The sequence below is a fragment of the Pleurodeles waltl genome, chromosome 12 (assembly GCF_031143425.1).
Source record: "Pleurodeles waltl isolate 20211129_DDA chromosome 12, aPleWal1.hap1.20221129, whole genome shotgun sequence".
NCBI lineage: Eukaryota > Metazoa > Chordata > Amphibia > Caudata > Salamandridae > Pleurodeles > Pleurodeles waltl.
Window position 1 is genome coordinate 3,147,075 of NC_090451.1, and position 11,269 is coordinate 3,158,343.

Genomic DNA, 11,269 nt, shown 5'->3' on the forward strand with positions numbered 1-11,269 from the left:
TGATGACAGCTCGCGTTTCTAAAGCAGAGAGCAAACATACAATGGGGAAGAAGAATAAATAAGGAAAGACATATATTATATGCAGACAGTTATTATACTTTGCTTTTCACCTGTAACTCGCTCAACTGTCGGTGAATGCTGCGTTACCCTGCATAGCCAGGTCACCACAGCAGGTGTCCACAGTGTTTGGCCAAGTTACTATAGTTGTGAGCTTGTAGATGTGAGGTAGTGTGGCTGAGCAGGCTAAACTGGCTAGATTTAGTCTCCAGTCTCTCTGGAGCCGTGGGCTTGAATCCCAACACTTTAAGTTTACTTGAACCAAATACTTTTGCAAAAAAGGTTCATGTAATAAATATTCATTAGGGTCGTGGTTGTGAGCATGACACTAATGGATAAAAGTGGGACTAACAATGCTTCAATTCCTGAGACTACCACTGCACTAACAGCCTGGGAGATGTTTTACCTGGATACAAGATACTTGCATGAGGGAACTAACTCGAAAGGGGAACTATCCACTGATGTGTTCTATCGCTTGCTGAGTGAGTATGTTGACACAATGGATGCAAAAGATTGTTTTGTGTGTACACAGATTCCTGTTTCGGTACAAGAGGGGGTTACCTATCATAAACTGTCCTTAACATATGGGATACGTTGTAGTCTGTTACTAACAAGATTCTATAACCAGGAAGAGATTCAATATTTTTACTCAAATCATGATCTTGTGTTTTCTAATGTGCCTATCATAGAGGATGTGAGTGGGGTAGCTAAGTACTATAGCATAAAGTTAGTTAAAGGATTCTTTCAGGCGACATTAACAATTAGTACATCTTATGCACACCACAATAATTTGACATGTTTGCTTACACCTGTAGAGAAAAGCTTTTTAGATCACACGGAAGAGAGAAGAAGGGCATTGAAGGGTAAACTAGAGAAATGATTACAGCAACGGGCCTTTGCTAGTAGTGACGGTTATAGTGCAATTAGAGAACAAGGGAAGTTAGCTTTAGACGCACTACATGTAGGAAAGCTTTGCATATCCAAGACCAAATCATACTATGACAATGTGTTTGTGGGAATGAGTGAATGTAAGCGTGTGTTTTTGTTTCAGAGTAAATGGACGTTCATGTTAAATGGACAGGATCCAGCAATCCCCGGGATTTATTATATATGTGGACTTAATGCTTATTACCGTCTTCCAAAGGGATAGTATGGGAAATGTTATTTGGGGATAGTTTTCCCAAAGATATATCAACTTGACGATTTGAAAAGGTTACCAAAATTGTCTGAATTACATCGTACTAGACATAAGAAAGAGACTGCTGCTGGTGTAGTAGGAGACATATTTGGGACGATAATTTCTTCAGTGGGAGTTATTATGAACTCCATAAAGATTCAAAAGTTGTCTACTATTGAGGATAACATGCTGACAAACTTTTCAGGGGCTATACTCCTGATGGATACTGAACTTGCTGCGGAGGGGGCTATGACTCTTCAAAACAGGCTTGCTTTAGACATTCTTTTAGTGAAAAATGGCAGAGTTTGTAGATTGCTCAATGGGTGTAATTGTTGCGCTTACATACCAGATAATAGTAATGAGATTAGAAGTATGCTTACTAACTTGACTAGGGATAGTACGGACTTGAAGGATTTGAAAGAACCAGGTGTTTGGAAAAAGGTTGGGAAAGGATTTGCTTCAGTGCGAAATTGGATTAGTAACATTTGGCATGGGATATTGTCTAAAATAATACAGGGGATATTGATTGTTATAGATTGCTTATTTGGATCATGGATGGCATGTAAAATTAGTAAAAGAATAAAATTGAAGATGGCGAAAAATAATAGGAGGAGGGAAGAAAAACAAAGGGAAAAATTATTCAGGGCAAGATCAAAGGGGAAACCAAGAAGGGAAGAGATTGATATGAGGGAATTTTAGTATGTAAAATTAGTAGGGAAGATTTGTGTGATGACAAGAGTCATCAGAGGAGGGATTGCTGGAGTGTGTCTTTTAAAATTAATATTAACTTGAAAAGCTTACAATATATTGTGTAATGAAGCTGTATAAAAAATGTGTTAACGTAGAAATAATGCACACGTTTGAAATGTGCCCACGGGGAGTGGCTACCAATGTATACGAAGACTAATGAAAGTTTTTAATGCTGAATTAATTATGTACTAATGTTTTTAATTTGTATTAACGTATCAAAATTGGAGTTATGTATTAGGAGTTTGTTCATTAAGCAGTAGGCCTTAGTTTAGCGAAGGTCTGTGCCTAGCTGCCTGGTCTCATATCAAACTGTCTTTTTCTAACGTACAATGTGCTATTTTCCTGAAGGACATGAAACTGTACTTTCCCAGAAGCTAGAGATGTGTGTAGCTGTAGTAAATTCTTTCTCATGGGACCCTACTTGCTCAAGGAGACATTCTTGCTGAATGCAACAGTGTAATTTGTAACAGGTGCAAGGCTGCCTGGATTTGGAGAAAACAATGGAACTACTGACTGTAGCGTAAAATGTAACTTTTCTTACCTGTCATTCCAACCGATGAAAACGTCAATAACATGGGCCAATCAACGACATGAGAACTGTGGTTTGTGTAAAACTCTGGTGAAGATTATTGGACAGAGATGGCGATGCACCAATGATTATCCATTGAGGAATTAGGAGTAAATTAGACAGCTTTGATTTAACCACATGACCCGAGGAGAAATCAGGCATTTATTGGACATTCCACTCCAAGCCATTCTTTGCCATTCTACTGAGCCATTTAGGCCATTTAGTTTGAGACTTTTCCGTTTGTTCGCCCTGTTACTCTAAACCACCCTTTACTTATTCCTTACCTGATACTTACTTCTCCTCTATATGAGGGAAGTTCTTGTTCCTTAGCTATGCCATACTGATACTTTGCCCTGTCCTTTCTTTGCTGATGAGGCAAACGACTGATGTCCCGAGGTTGAAGACTGACGCTGTTTGCTGATCCGTTGGATGGGTAACTATCTGATGAAAATTGTAATTGTCTGTTTGCCTTTTCTTTCTAGGTACCAACTGCTCTTTGATAGAGGCCATAGTTAGATGTTTTCCAAATTTGTGTTTGCTAAATTGTTTTGCATGAAGCCCAACATGCTGATGCTAATACGAGGTTATTTAAGGTGTTCACTAAAATCTGACGCAAATAGACAAATGACTGAGTTCTTGCTTTGTTGAACCATGCACTACTGAGACTTTGCTAAGTTGCTTCTTAATAATTATGTGTTAATACTGAGTGAATATTCTCTATGCATTGATTAATTGCGTTTCTAATTGCAAATCTGAAGAGTTACTAATGAGATGAATTCCTGATGAGATTAACAGAAATGACTTTAGATTGTAACCAGTAGGGAAATAAATATCCTAACACTTAACTAAATTGGTGTGGTTATTTATGACTGAAATATCATGGTGTGTTCACTTTCTTGACTCTCATTAAAGGTTATTGATTAGCATGCTGATTAGTTATTGCGATTGTTGTTGAGATATTGATCTATTGATTTGTGATGCCAAAAGACATCTCGTACTGGGAAGTCCACAAACCTGGTCTAAAAGGTTCATCGACCTAGACGTGTCTCCTTGTAAGTTTACTTATCAAGGCTCTGACGCGCCTTCACTAATAAAAAGTAATCTGATCGCTTGCTGCGGAGTCATCGTCAACAAAAACTACCAAAATATTACTTCAATGTATTGTAATTACGACTGCCTCAGTTTTATGCATTACGTGAGTAGTCGGACAGCAATTTATTTAGCGCAAAAATATTTCTTGTTGACGCACGTACGTTTTTAAACTGAAGTGTCATAGCTGTAGCGGCAATACTCCCAGTTTAGGTGGTTTTATAAACTAAGTTTTACTTTCTCCTACTTAAAACTTTTTGCAGAACAATGCACTTTAAATGGGAAGGCAGTTTTCCTTAATTGTGTACTATTTGCTGCCTAATGTTGACATGTAAGCACACCACCAATAACTGACACCTAGAGACTCGAAAGCGCTATACCAGTACAATATTTGTATGATATTGCACTTTAAATCCACGTACAACTGAATTAAAGCAATCTTAGCTCATTTGAGGGTAGTGTGATAGTACATCACATATGGATAGAACACGTTTGGAAAGTGTAATTTTCATGATTACATTACATTTAACATATAAATTCAAACTGAAGTAGGGATGGACAACAAGGTCGTATAGAGAAAAGCTGAAGACAACAAGTTACCATAACAATCTGTAAATATATGCTCTTTATTATGTTTAGACAACTATCACCTAATAGAACACATTTTGGCTACCATATTTTGTACTCCTGAAACATGGTGTTTTGAAGACGAGGTGCCCGAGTGGTTAAGGCGATGGACTGCTAATCCATTGTTCTCTGCACACGTGGGTTTGAATCCCATCCTCGTCGGTTTATTGTTCCGTCCTTAGATTTTAGTATGTAGTAGGGCTGGATTAACCCTATTTTATGTGAAAGTTAAAGGACATATCCCATGGTATTTCCGGCAGTACAACTGCTCAGTTTGGAAACACCGCTCAGTTGAGTACTGTGCTTAGGCATTACTGTAAACAGCGCCAGCCGGGTTCTGCTCATGAATCACAAAATCTTTCCTGAGGCGGAGGGTTGGTAAGTTGAGGGACGTAGATAGTTTGATTCCTTATCCTTAAAGAAAGAGAAGCAGTGCGTGCGGGACGCCAATGTAAGGGTTGTCTTCCTACGGACTCTCAGGACTGGCGCTCCCTGACACCTCCCATGGCCCGGGGCCAATCCTGACCTACTGAATGTATCACGTGCCTGCTGCTGTTGGCGTTGACTTTCCTAGGATCACTTCACAGGCTATACACCCTTATTCTCCAACTCCCCTATACAACAGAACATCTCACTTCAGAAAGCTTACAGAAACAGGTTTGCACAGGGTAGTGTGGCCGAGCGGTCTAAGGCGCTGGATTAAGGCTCCAGTCTCTTTAGAGGCGTGGGTTCGAATCCCACCGCTGCCAGTATTTTTCAACTCACAAACGTATTTTGTCTGCATCAGTGTCTCACTCTCTGCCTTCTGCACCTACGATCCACATAGCGAGAGGTGAGACTATGTAAAGTGGTGACGTATATATATAAGGGAAGCCAGACAGTGGGACCGAGCCTTCTTATTTTAAAAAACCACAACCTAAGGTGACAAGAATTGTATCGGTAAACAAACCAGCTGTCTTGAAGTCTAACTATAGAGGCGACGAGAGGGGTCACTGTGATGCTGAAAGTTCAGTGAGTGAAAACAGTAGAACGCTGTGTGATACGTTTCCTTGCAGTGATGACAGCTCGCGTTTCTAAAGCAGAGAGCAAACATACAATGGGGAAGAAGAATAAATAAGGAAAGACATATATTATATGCAGACAGTTATTATACTTTGCTTTTCACCTGTAACTCGCTCAACTGTCGGTGAATGCTGCGTTACCCTGCATAGCCAGGTCACCACAGCGGGTGTCCACAGTGTTTGGCCAAGTTACTATAGTTGTGAGCTTGTAGATGTGAGGCAGCGTGGCTGAGCAGGCTAAACTGGCTAGATTTAGGCTCCAGTCTCTCTGGAGCCATGTGCTTGAATCCCAACACTTTAAGTTTACTTGAACCAAATACTTTTGCAAAAAAGGTTCATGTAATAAATATTCATTACGGTCGTGGTTGTGAGTATGACACTAATGGATAAAAGTGGGACTAACAATGCTACAATTCCTGAGACTACCACTGCACTAACAGCCTGGGAGAGGTTTGAGCTGGATACAAGATACTTGCATGAGGGAACTAACTCGAAAGGGGAACTATCCACTGATGTTTTCTATCGCTTGCTGAGTGAGTATGTTGACACAATGGATGCAAAAGATTGTTTTGTGTGTACACAGATTCCTGTTTCGGTACAAGAGGGGGTTACCTATTACAGAGTGTCATTAACATATGGGATACGTTGTAGTCTGTTACTAACAAGATTCTATAACCAGGAAGAGATTCAATATTTTTACTCAAATCATGATCTTGTGTTTTCTAATGTGCCTATCATAGAGGATGTGAGTGGGGTAGCTAAGTACTATAGCATAAAGTTAGTTAAAGGATTCTTTCAAGCGACATTAACAATTAGTACATCTTATGCACACCACAATAATTTGACATGTTTGCTTACACCTGTAGAGAAAAGCTTTTTAGATCACACGGAAGAGAGAAGAAGGGCATTGAAGGGTAAACTAGAGAAAGCATTACAGCAACGGGCCTTTGCTAGTAGTGACGGTTATAGTGCAATTAGAGAACAAGGGAAGTTAGCTTTAGACGCACTACATGTAAGAAAGCTTTGCATATCCAAGACCAAATCATACTATGACAATGTGTTTGTGGGAATGAGTGAATGTAAGCGTGTGTTTTTGTTTCAGAGTAAATGGACGTTCATGTTAAATGGACAGGATCCAGCAATCCCCGGGATTTATTATATATTTGGACTTAATGCTTATTACCGTCTTCCAAAGGGATAGTACGGGACATGTTATTTGGGGATAGTTTTCCCAAAGATATATCAACTTGACGATTTGAAAAGGTTACCAAAATTGTCTGAATTACATCGTACTAGACATAAGAAAGAGACTGCTGCTGGTGTAGTAGGAGACATATTTGGGACGATAATTTCTTCAGTGGGAGTTATTATGAACTCCATAAAGATTAAAAAGTTGTCTACTTTTGAGGATAACATGCTGACAAACTTTTCAGGGGCTATACTCCTGATGGATACTGTACTTGCTGCGGAGCGGGCTATGAGTCTTCAAAACAGGCTTGCTTTAGACATTCTTTTAGTGAAAAATGGCAGAGTTTGTAGATTACTCAATGGGTGTAATTGTTGCGCTTACATACCAGATAATAGTAATGAGATTAGAAGTATGCTTACTAACTTGACTAGGGATAGTACAGACTTGAAGGATTTGAAAGAACCAGGTGTTTGGAAAAGGTTGGGAAAGGATTTGCTTCAGTGGGAAATTGGATTAGTAACATTTGGCATGGGATATTGTCTAAAATAATACAGAGGATATTGATTGTTATAGATTGCTTATTTGGATCATGGGTGGCATGTAAAATTAGTAAAAGAATAAAATTGAAGATGGCGAAAAATAATAGGAGGAGGGAAGAAAAACAAAGGGAAAAATTATTCAGGGCAAGATCAAAGGGGAAACCAAGAAGGGAAGAGATTGATATGAGGGAATTTTAGTATGTAAAATTAGTAGGGAAGATTTGTGTGATGACAAGAGTCATCAGAGGAGGGATTGCTGGAGTGTGTCTTTTAAAATTAATATTAACATGAAAAGCTTACAATATATTGTGTAATGAAGCTGCATAAAAAATGTGTTAACGTAGAAATAATGCACACGTTTGAAATGTGCCCACGGGGAGTGGCTACCAATGTATACGAAGACTAATGAAAGTTATTAATGCTGAATTAATTATGTACTAATGTTTTTAATTTGTATTAACATATCAAAATTGGAGTTATGTATTAGGAGTTTGTTCATTAAGCAGTAGGCCTTAGTTTAGCGAAGGTCTGTGCCTAGCTGCCTGGTCTCATATTAAACTGTCTTTTTCTAACGTGCAATGTGCTATTTTCCTGAAGGACATGAAACTGTACTTTCCCAGAAGCTAGAGATGTGTGTAGCTGTAGTAAATTCTTTCTCATGGGACCCTACTTTCTCAAGGAGACATTCTTGCTGAATGCAACAGTGTAATTTGTAACAGGTGCAAGGCTGCCTGGAGTAGGAGAAAACAATGGAACTACTGACTGTAGCGTAAAATGTAACTTTTCTTACCTGACATTCCAACCGATGAAAACGTCAATAACAAAGGCCAATCAACGACATGAGAACTGTGGTTTGTGTAAAAGTCTGGTGAAGATTATTGGACAGAGATGGCGATGCACCAATGATTATCCATTGAGGAATTAGGAGTAAATTAGACAGTTTTGATTTAACCACATGACCCGATGAGAAATCAGGCATTTATTGGACATTCCACTCCAAGCCATTCTTTGCCATTCTACTGAGCCATTTAGGCCATTTAGTTAGAGACTTTGACGTTTGTTCGCCCTGTTACTCTAAACCACCCTTTACTTATTCCTTACCTGATACTTACTTCTCCTCTATATGAGGGAAGTTCTTGTTCCTTAGCTATGCCATACTGATACTTTGCCCTGTCCTTTCTTTGCTGATGATGCAAACGACTGATGTCCCGAGGACGAAGACTGACGCTGTTTGCTGATCCGTTGGATGGGTAACTATCTGATGAAAATTGTAATTGTCTGTTTGCCTTTTCTTTCTAGGTACCAACTGCTCTTTGATAGAGGCCATAGTTAGATGTTTTCCAAATTTGTGTTTGCTAAATTGTTTTGCATGAAGCCCAACATGCTGATGCTAATACAAGGTTATTTAAGGTGTTCACTAAAATCTGACGCAAATAGACAAATGACTGAGTTCTTGCTTTGTTGAACTATGCACTACTGAGACTTTGCTAAGTTGCTTCTTAATAATTATGTGTTAATACTGAGTGAATATTCTCTATGCATTGATTAATTGCGTTTCTAATTGCAAATCTGAAGAGTTACTAATGAGATGAATTGCTGATCAGATTAACAGAAATGACTTTAGATTGTAACCAGTAGGGAAATAAATATCCTAACACTTAACTAAATTGGTGGGGTTATTCATGACTTAAAGATCATGGTGTGTTCACTGTATTGACTCTCATTAAAGGTTATTGATTAGCATGCTGATTAGTTATTGCGATTGTTGTTGAGATATTGATCTATTGATTTGTGATGCCAAAAGACATCTCGTACTGGGAAGTCCCTGAACCTGGTCTAAAAGGTTCATCGACCTAGGCGTGTCTCCTTGTAAGTTTATTATCAAGGCTCTGACGCGCCTTCACTAATAAAAAGTAAACTGATCGCTTGCTGCGGAGTCATCGTCAACAAAAACTACCAAAATATTACTTCAATGTATTGTAATTACGACTGCCTCAGTTTTATGCATTACGTGAGTAGTCGGACAGCAATTTATTTAGCGCAAAAATATTTCTTGTTGATGCACGTACGTTTTTAAACTGAAGTGTCATAGCTGTAGCGGCAATACTCCCAGTTTAGGTGGTTTTATAAACTAAGTTTTACTTTCTCCTACTTAAAACATTTTGCAGAACAATGCACATTAAATGGGAAGGCAGTTTTCCTTAATTGTGTACTATTTGCTGCCTAATGTTGACATGTAAGCACACCACCAATAACTGACACCTAGAGACTCGAAAGCGCCATACCAGTACAATATTTGTATGATATTGCACTTTAAATCCACGTACAACTGAATTAAAGCAATCTTAGCTCATTTGAGGGTAGTGTGATAGTACATCACATATAGATAGAACACGTTTGGAAAATGTAATTTTCATGATTACATTACATTTAACATATAAATTCAAGCTGAAGTAGGGATGGACAACAAGGTCGTATAGAGCAAAGCTGAAGACAACAAGTTACCATAACAATCTGTAAATATATGCTCTTTATTATGTTTAGACAACTATCACCCAATAGAACACATTTTGGCTACCATATTTTGTACTCCTGAAACATGGTGTTTTGAAGACGAGGTGGACGAGTGGTTAAGGCGATGGATTGCTAATCCATTGTGCTCTGAATGCGTGGGTTCGAATCCCATCCTCGTTGGTTTATTGTTCCGTCTTTAGTTTTTAGTATGTGGTAGGGCTGGGTTAACCCTATTTTATGTGAAAGTTAAATGACATATCCCATGGTATTTCCGGCAGTACAACGGCTCAGTTTGGAAACACCGCTCAGTTGAGTACTGTGCTTAGGCATTACTGTAAACAGCGCCAGCCGGGTTCTGCTCATGAATCACAAAATCTTTCCTGAGGCGGAGGGTTGGTAAGTTGAGGGACGTAGATAGTTTGATTCCTTATCCTTAAAGAAAGAGAAGCAGCGCGTGTGGGACGCCAATGTAAGGGTTGTCTTCCTACGGACTCTCAGGACCGGCGCTCCCTGACACCTCCCATGGCCCGGGGCCAATCCTGACCTACTGAATGTATCACGTGCCTGCTGCTGTTGGCGTTGACTTTCCTACGATCACTTCACAGGCTATACACCCTTATTCTCCAACTCCCCTATACAACAGAACATCTCACTTCAGAAAGCTTACAGAAGCAGGTTTGCTCAGGGTAGTGTGGCTGAGCGGTCTAAGGCGCTGGATTAAAGCTCCAGTTTCTTTGGAGGAGGGGGTTCGAATCCCATTGCTGGCAGTACTTTTGAACTCACAAACGTATTTTGTCTCATCAGTGTCTCACTATCTGCCTTCTGCACCTACGATCCACATAGCGAGAGGTGAGACTATGTAAAGTGGTGACGTATATATATAAGGGAAGCCAGACAGTGGGACCCAGCTTTCTTATTTTAAAAAACCACAACCTACGGTGACAAGAATTGTATCGGTAAACAAACCAGCTGTCTTGAAGTCTAACTATAGAGGCGACAAGAGGGGTCACTGTGATGCTGAAAGTTCAGAGAGTGTAAACAGTAGAACGCTGTGTGATTCGTTTCCTTGCAGTGATGACAGCTCGCGTTTCTAAAGCAGAGAGCAAAGATACAATGGGGAAGAAGAATAAATAAGGAAAGACATATATTATATGAAGACTGTTATTATACTTTGCTTTTCACCTGTAACTCGCTCAACTGTCGGTGAATGCTGCGTTACCCTGCATAGCCAGGTCACCACAGCGGGTGTCCACAGTGTTTGGCCAAGTTACTATAGTTGTGAGCTTGTAGATGTGAGGTAGCGTGGCTGAGCAGGCTAAACTGGCTAGATTTAGGCTCCAGTTTCTCTGGAGCCGTGGGCTTGAATCCCAACACTTTAAGTTTACTTGAACCAAATACTTTTGCAAAAAAGGTTCATGTAATAAATATTCATTAGGGTCGTGGTTGTGAGTATGACACTAATGGATAAAAGTGGGACTAACAATGCTACAATTCCTGAGACTACCACTGCACACTGCACTAACAGCCTGGGAGAGGTTTGAGCTGGATACAAGATACTTGCATGAGGGAACTAACTCGAAAGGGGAACTATCCACTGATGTTTTCTATCGCTTGCTGAGTGAGTATGTTGACACAATGGATGCAAAAGATTGTTTTGTGTGTACACAGATTCCTGTTTCGGTACAAGAGGGGGTTACC

At 39.6% G+C, this 11,269-nt stretch overlaps 2 non-coding genes across 2 annotated transcripts; both read left to right on the forward strand.

Annotated features, from left to right (window-relative positions):
• The first annotated feature begins 4,348 nt into the window (after positions 1-4,348).
• TRNAS-GCU (transfer RNA serine (anticodon GCU)) lies at positions 4,349-4,430 on the forward strand. Its single transcript has one exon. It is a non-coding gene; the product is annotated as a tRNA-Ser (tRNA).
• A 505-nt stretch (positions 4,431-4,935) lies between these two features.
• Positions 4,936-5,017, forward strand: TRNAL-AAG (transfer RNA leucine (anticodon AAG)). Its single transcript has one exon. It is a non-coding gene; the product is annotated as a tRNA-Leu (tRNA).
• Positions 5,018-11,269: the final 6,252 nt, after the last annotated feature.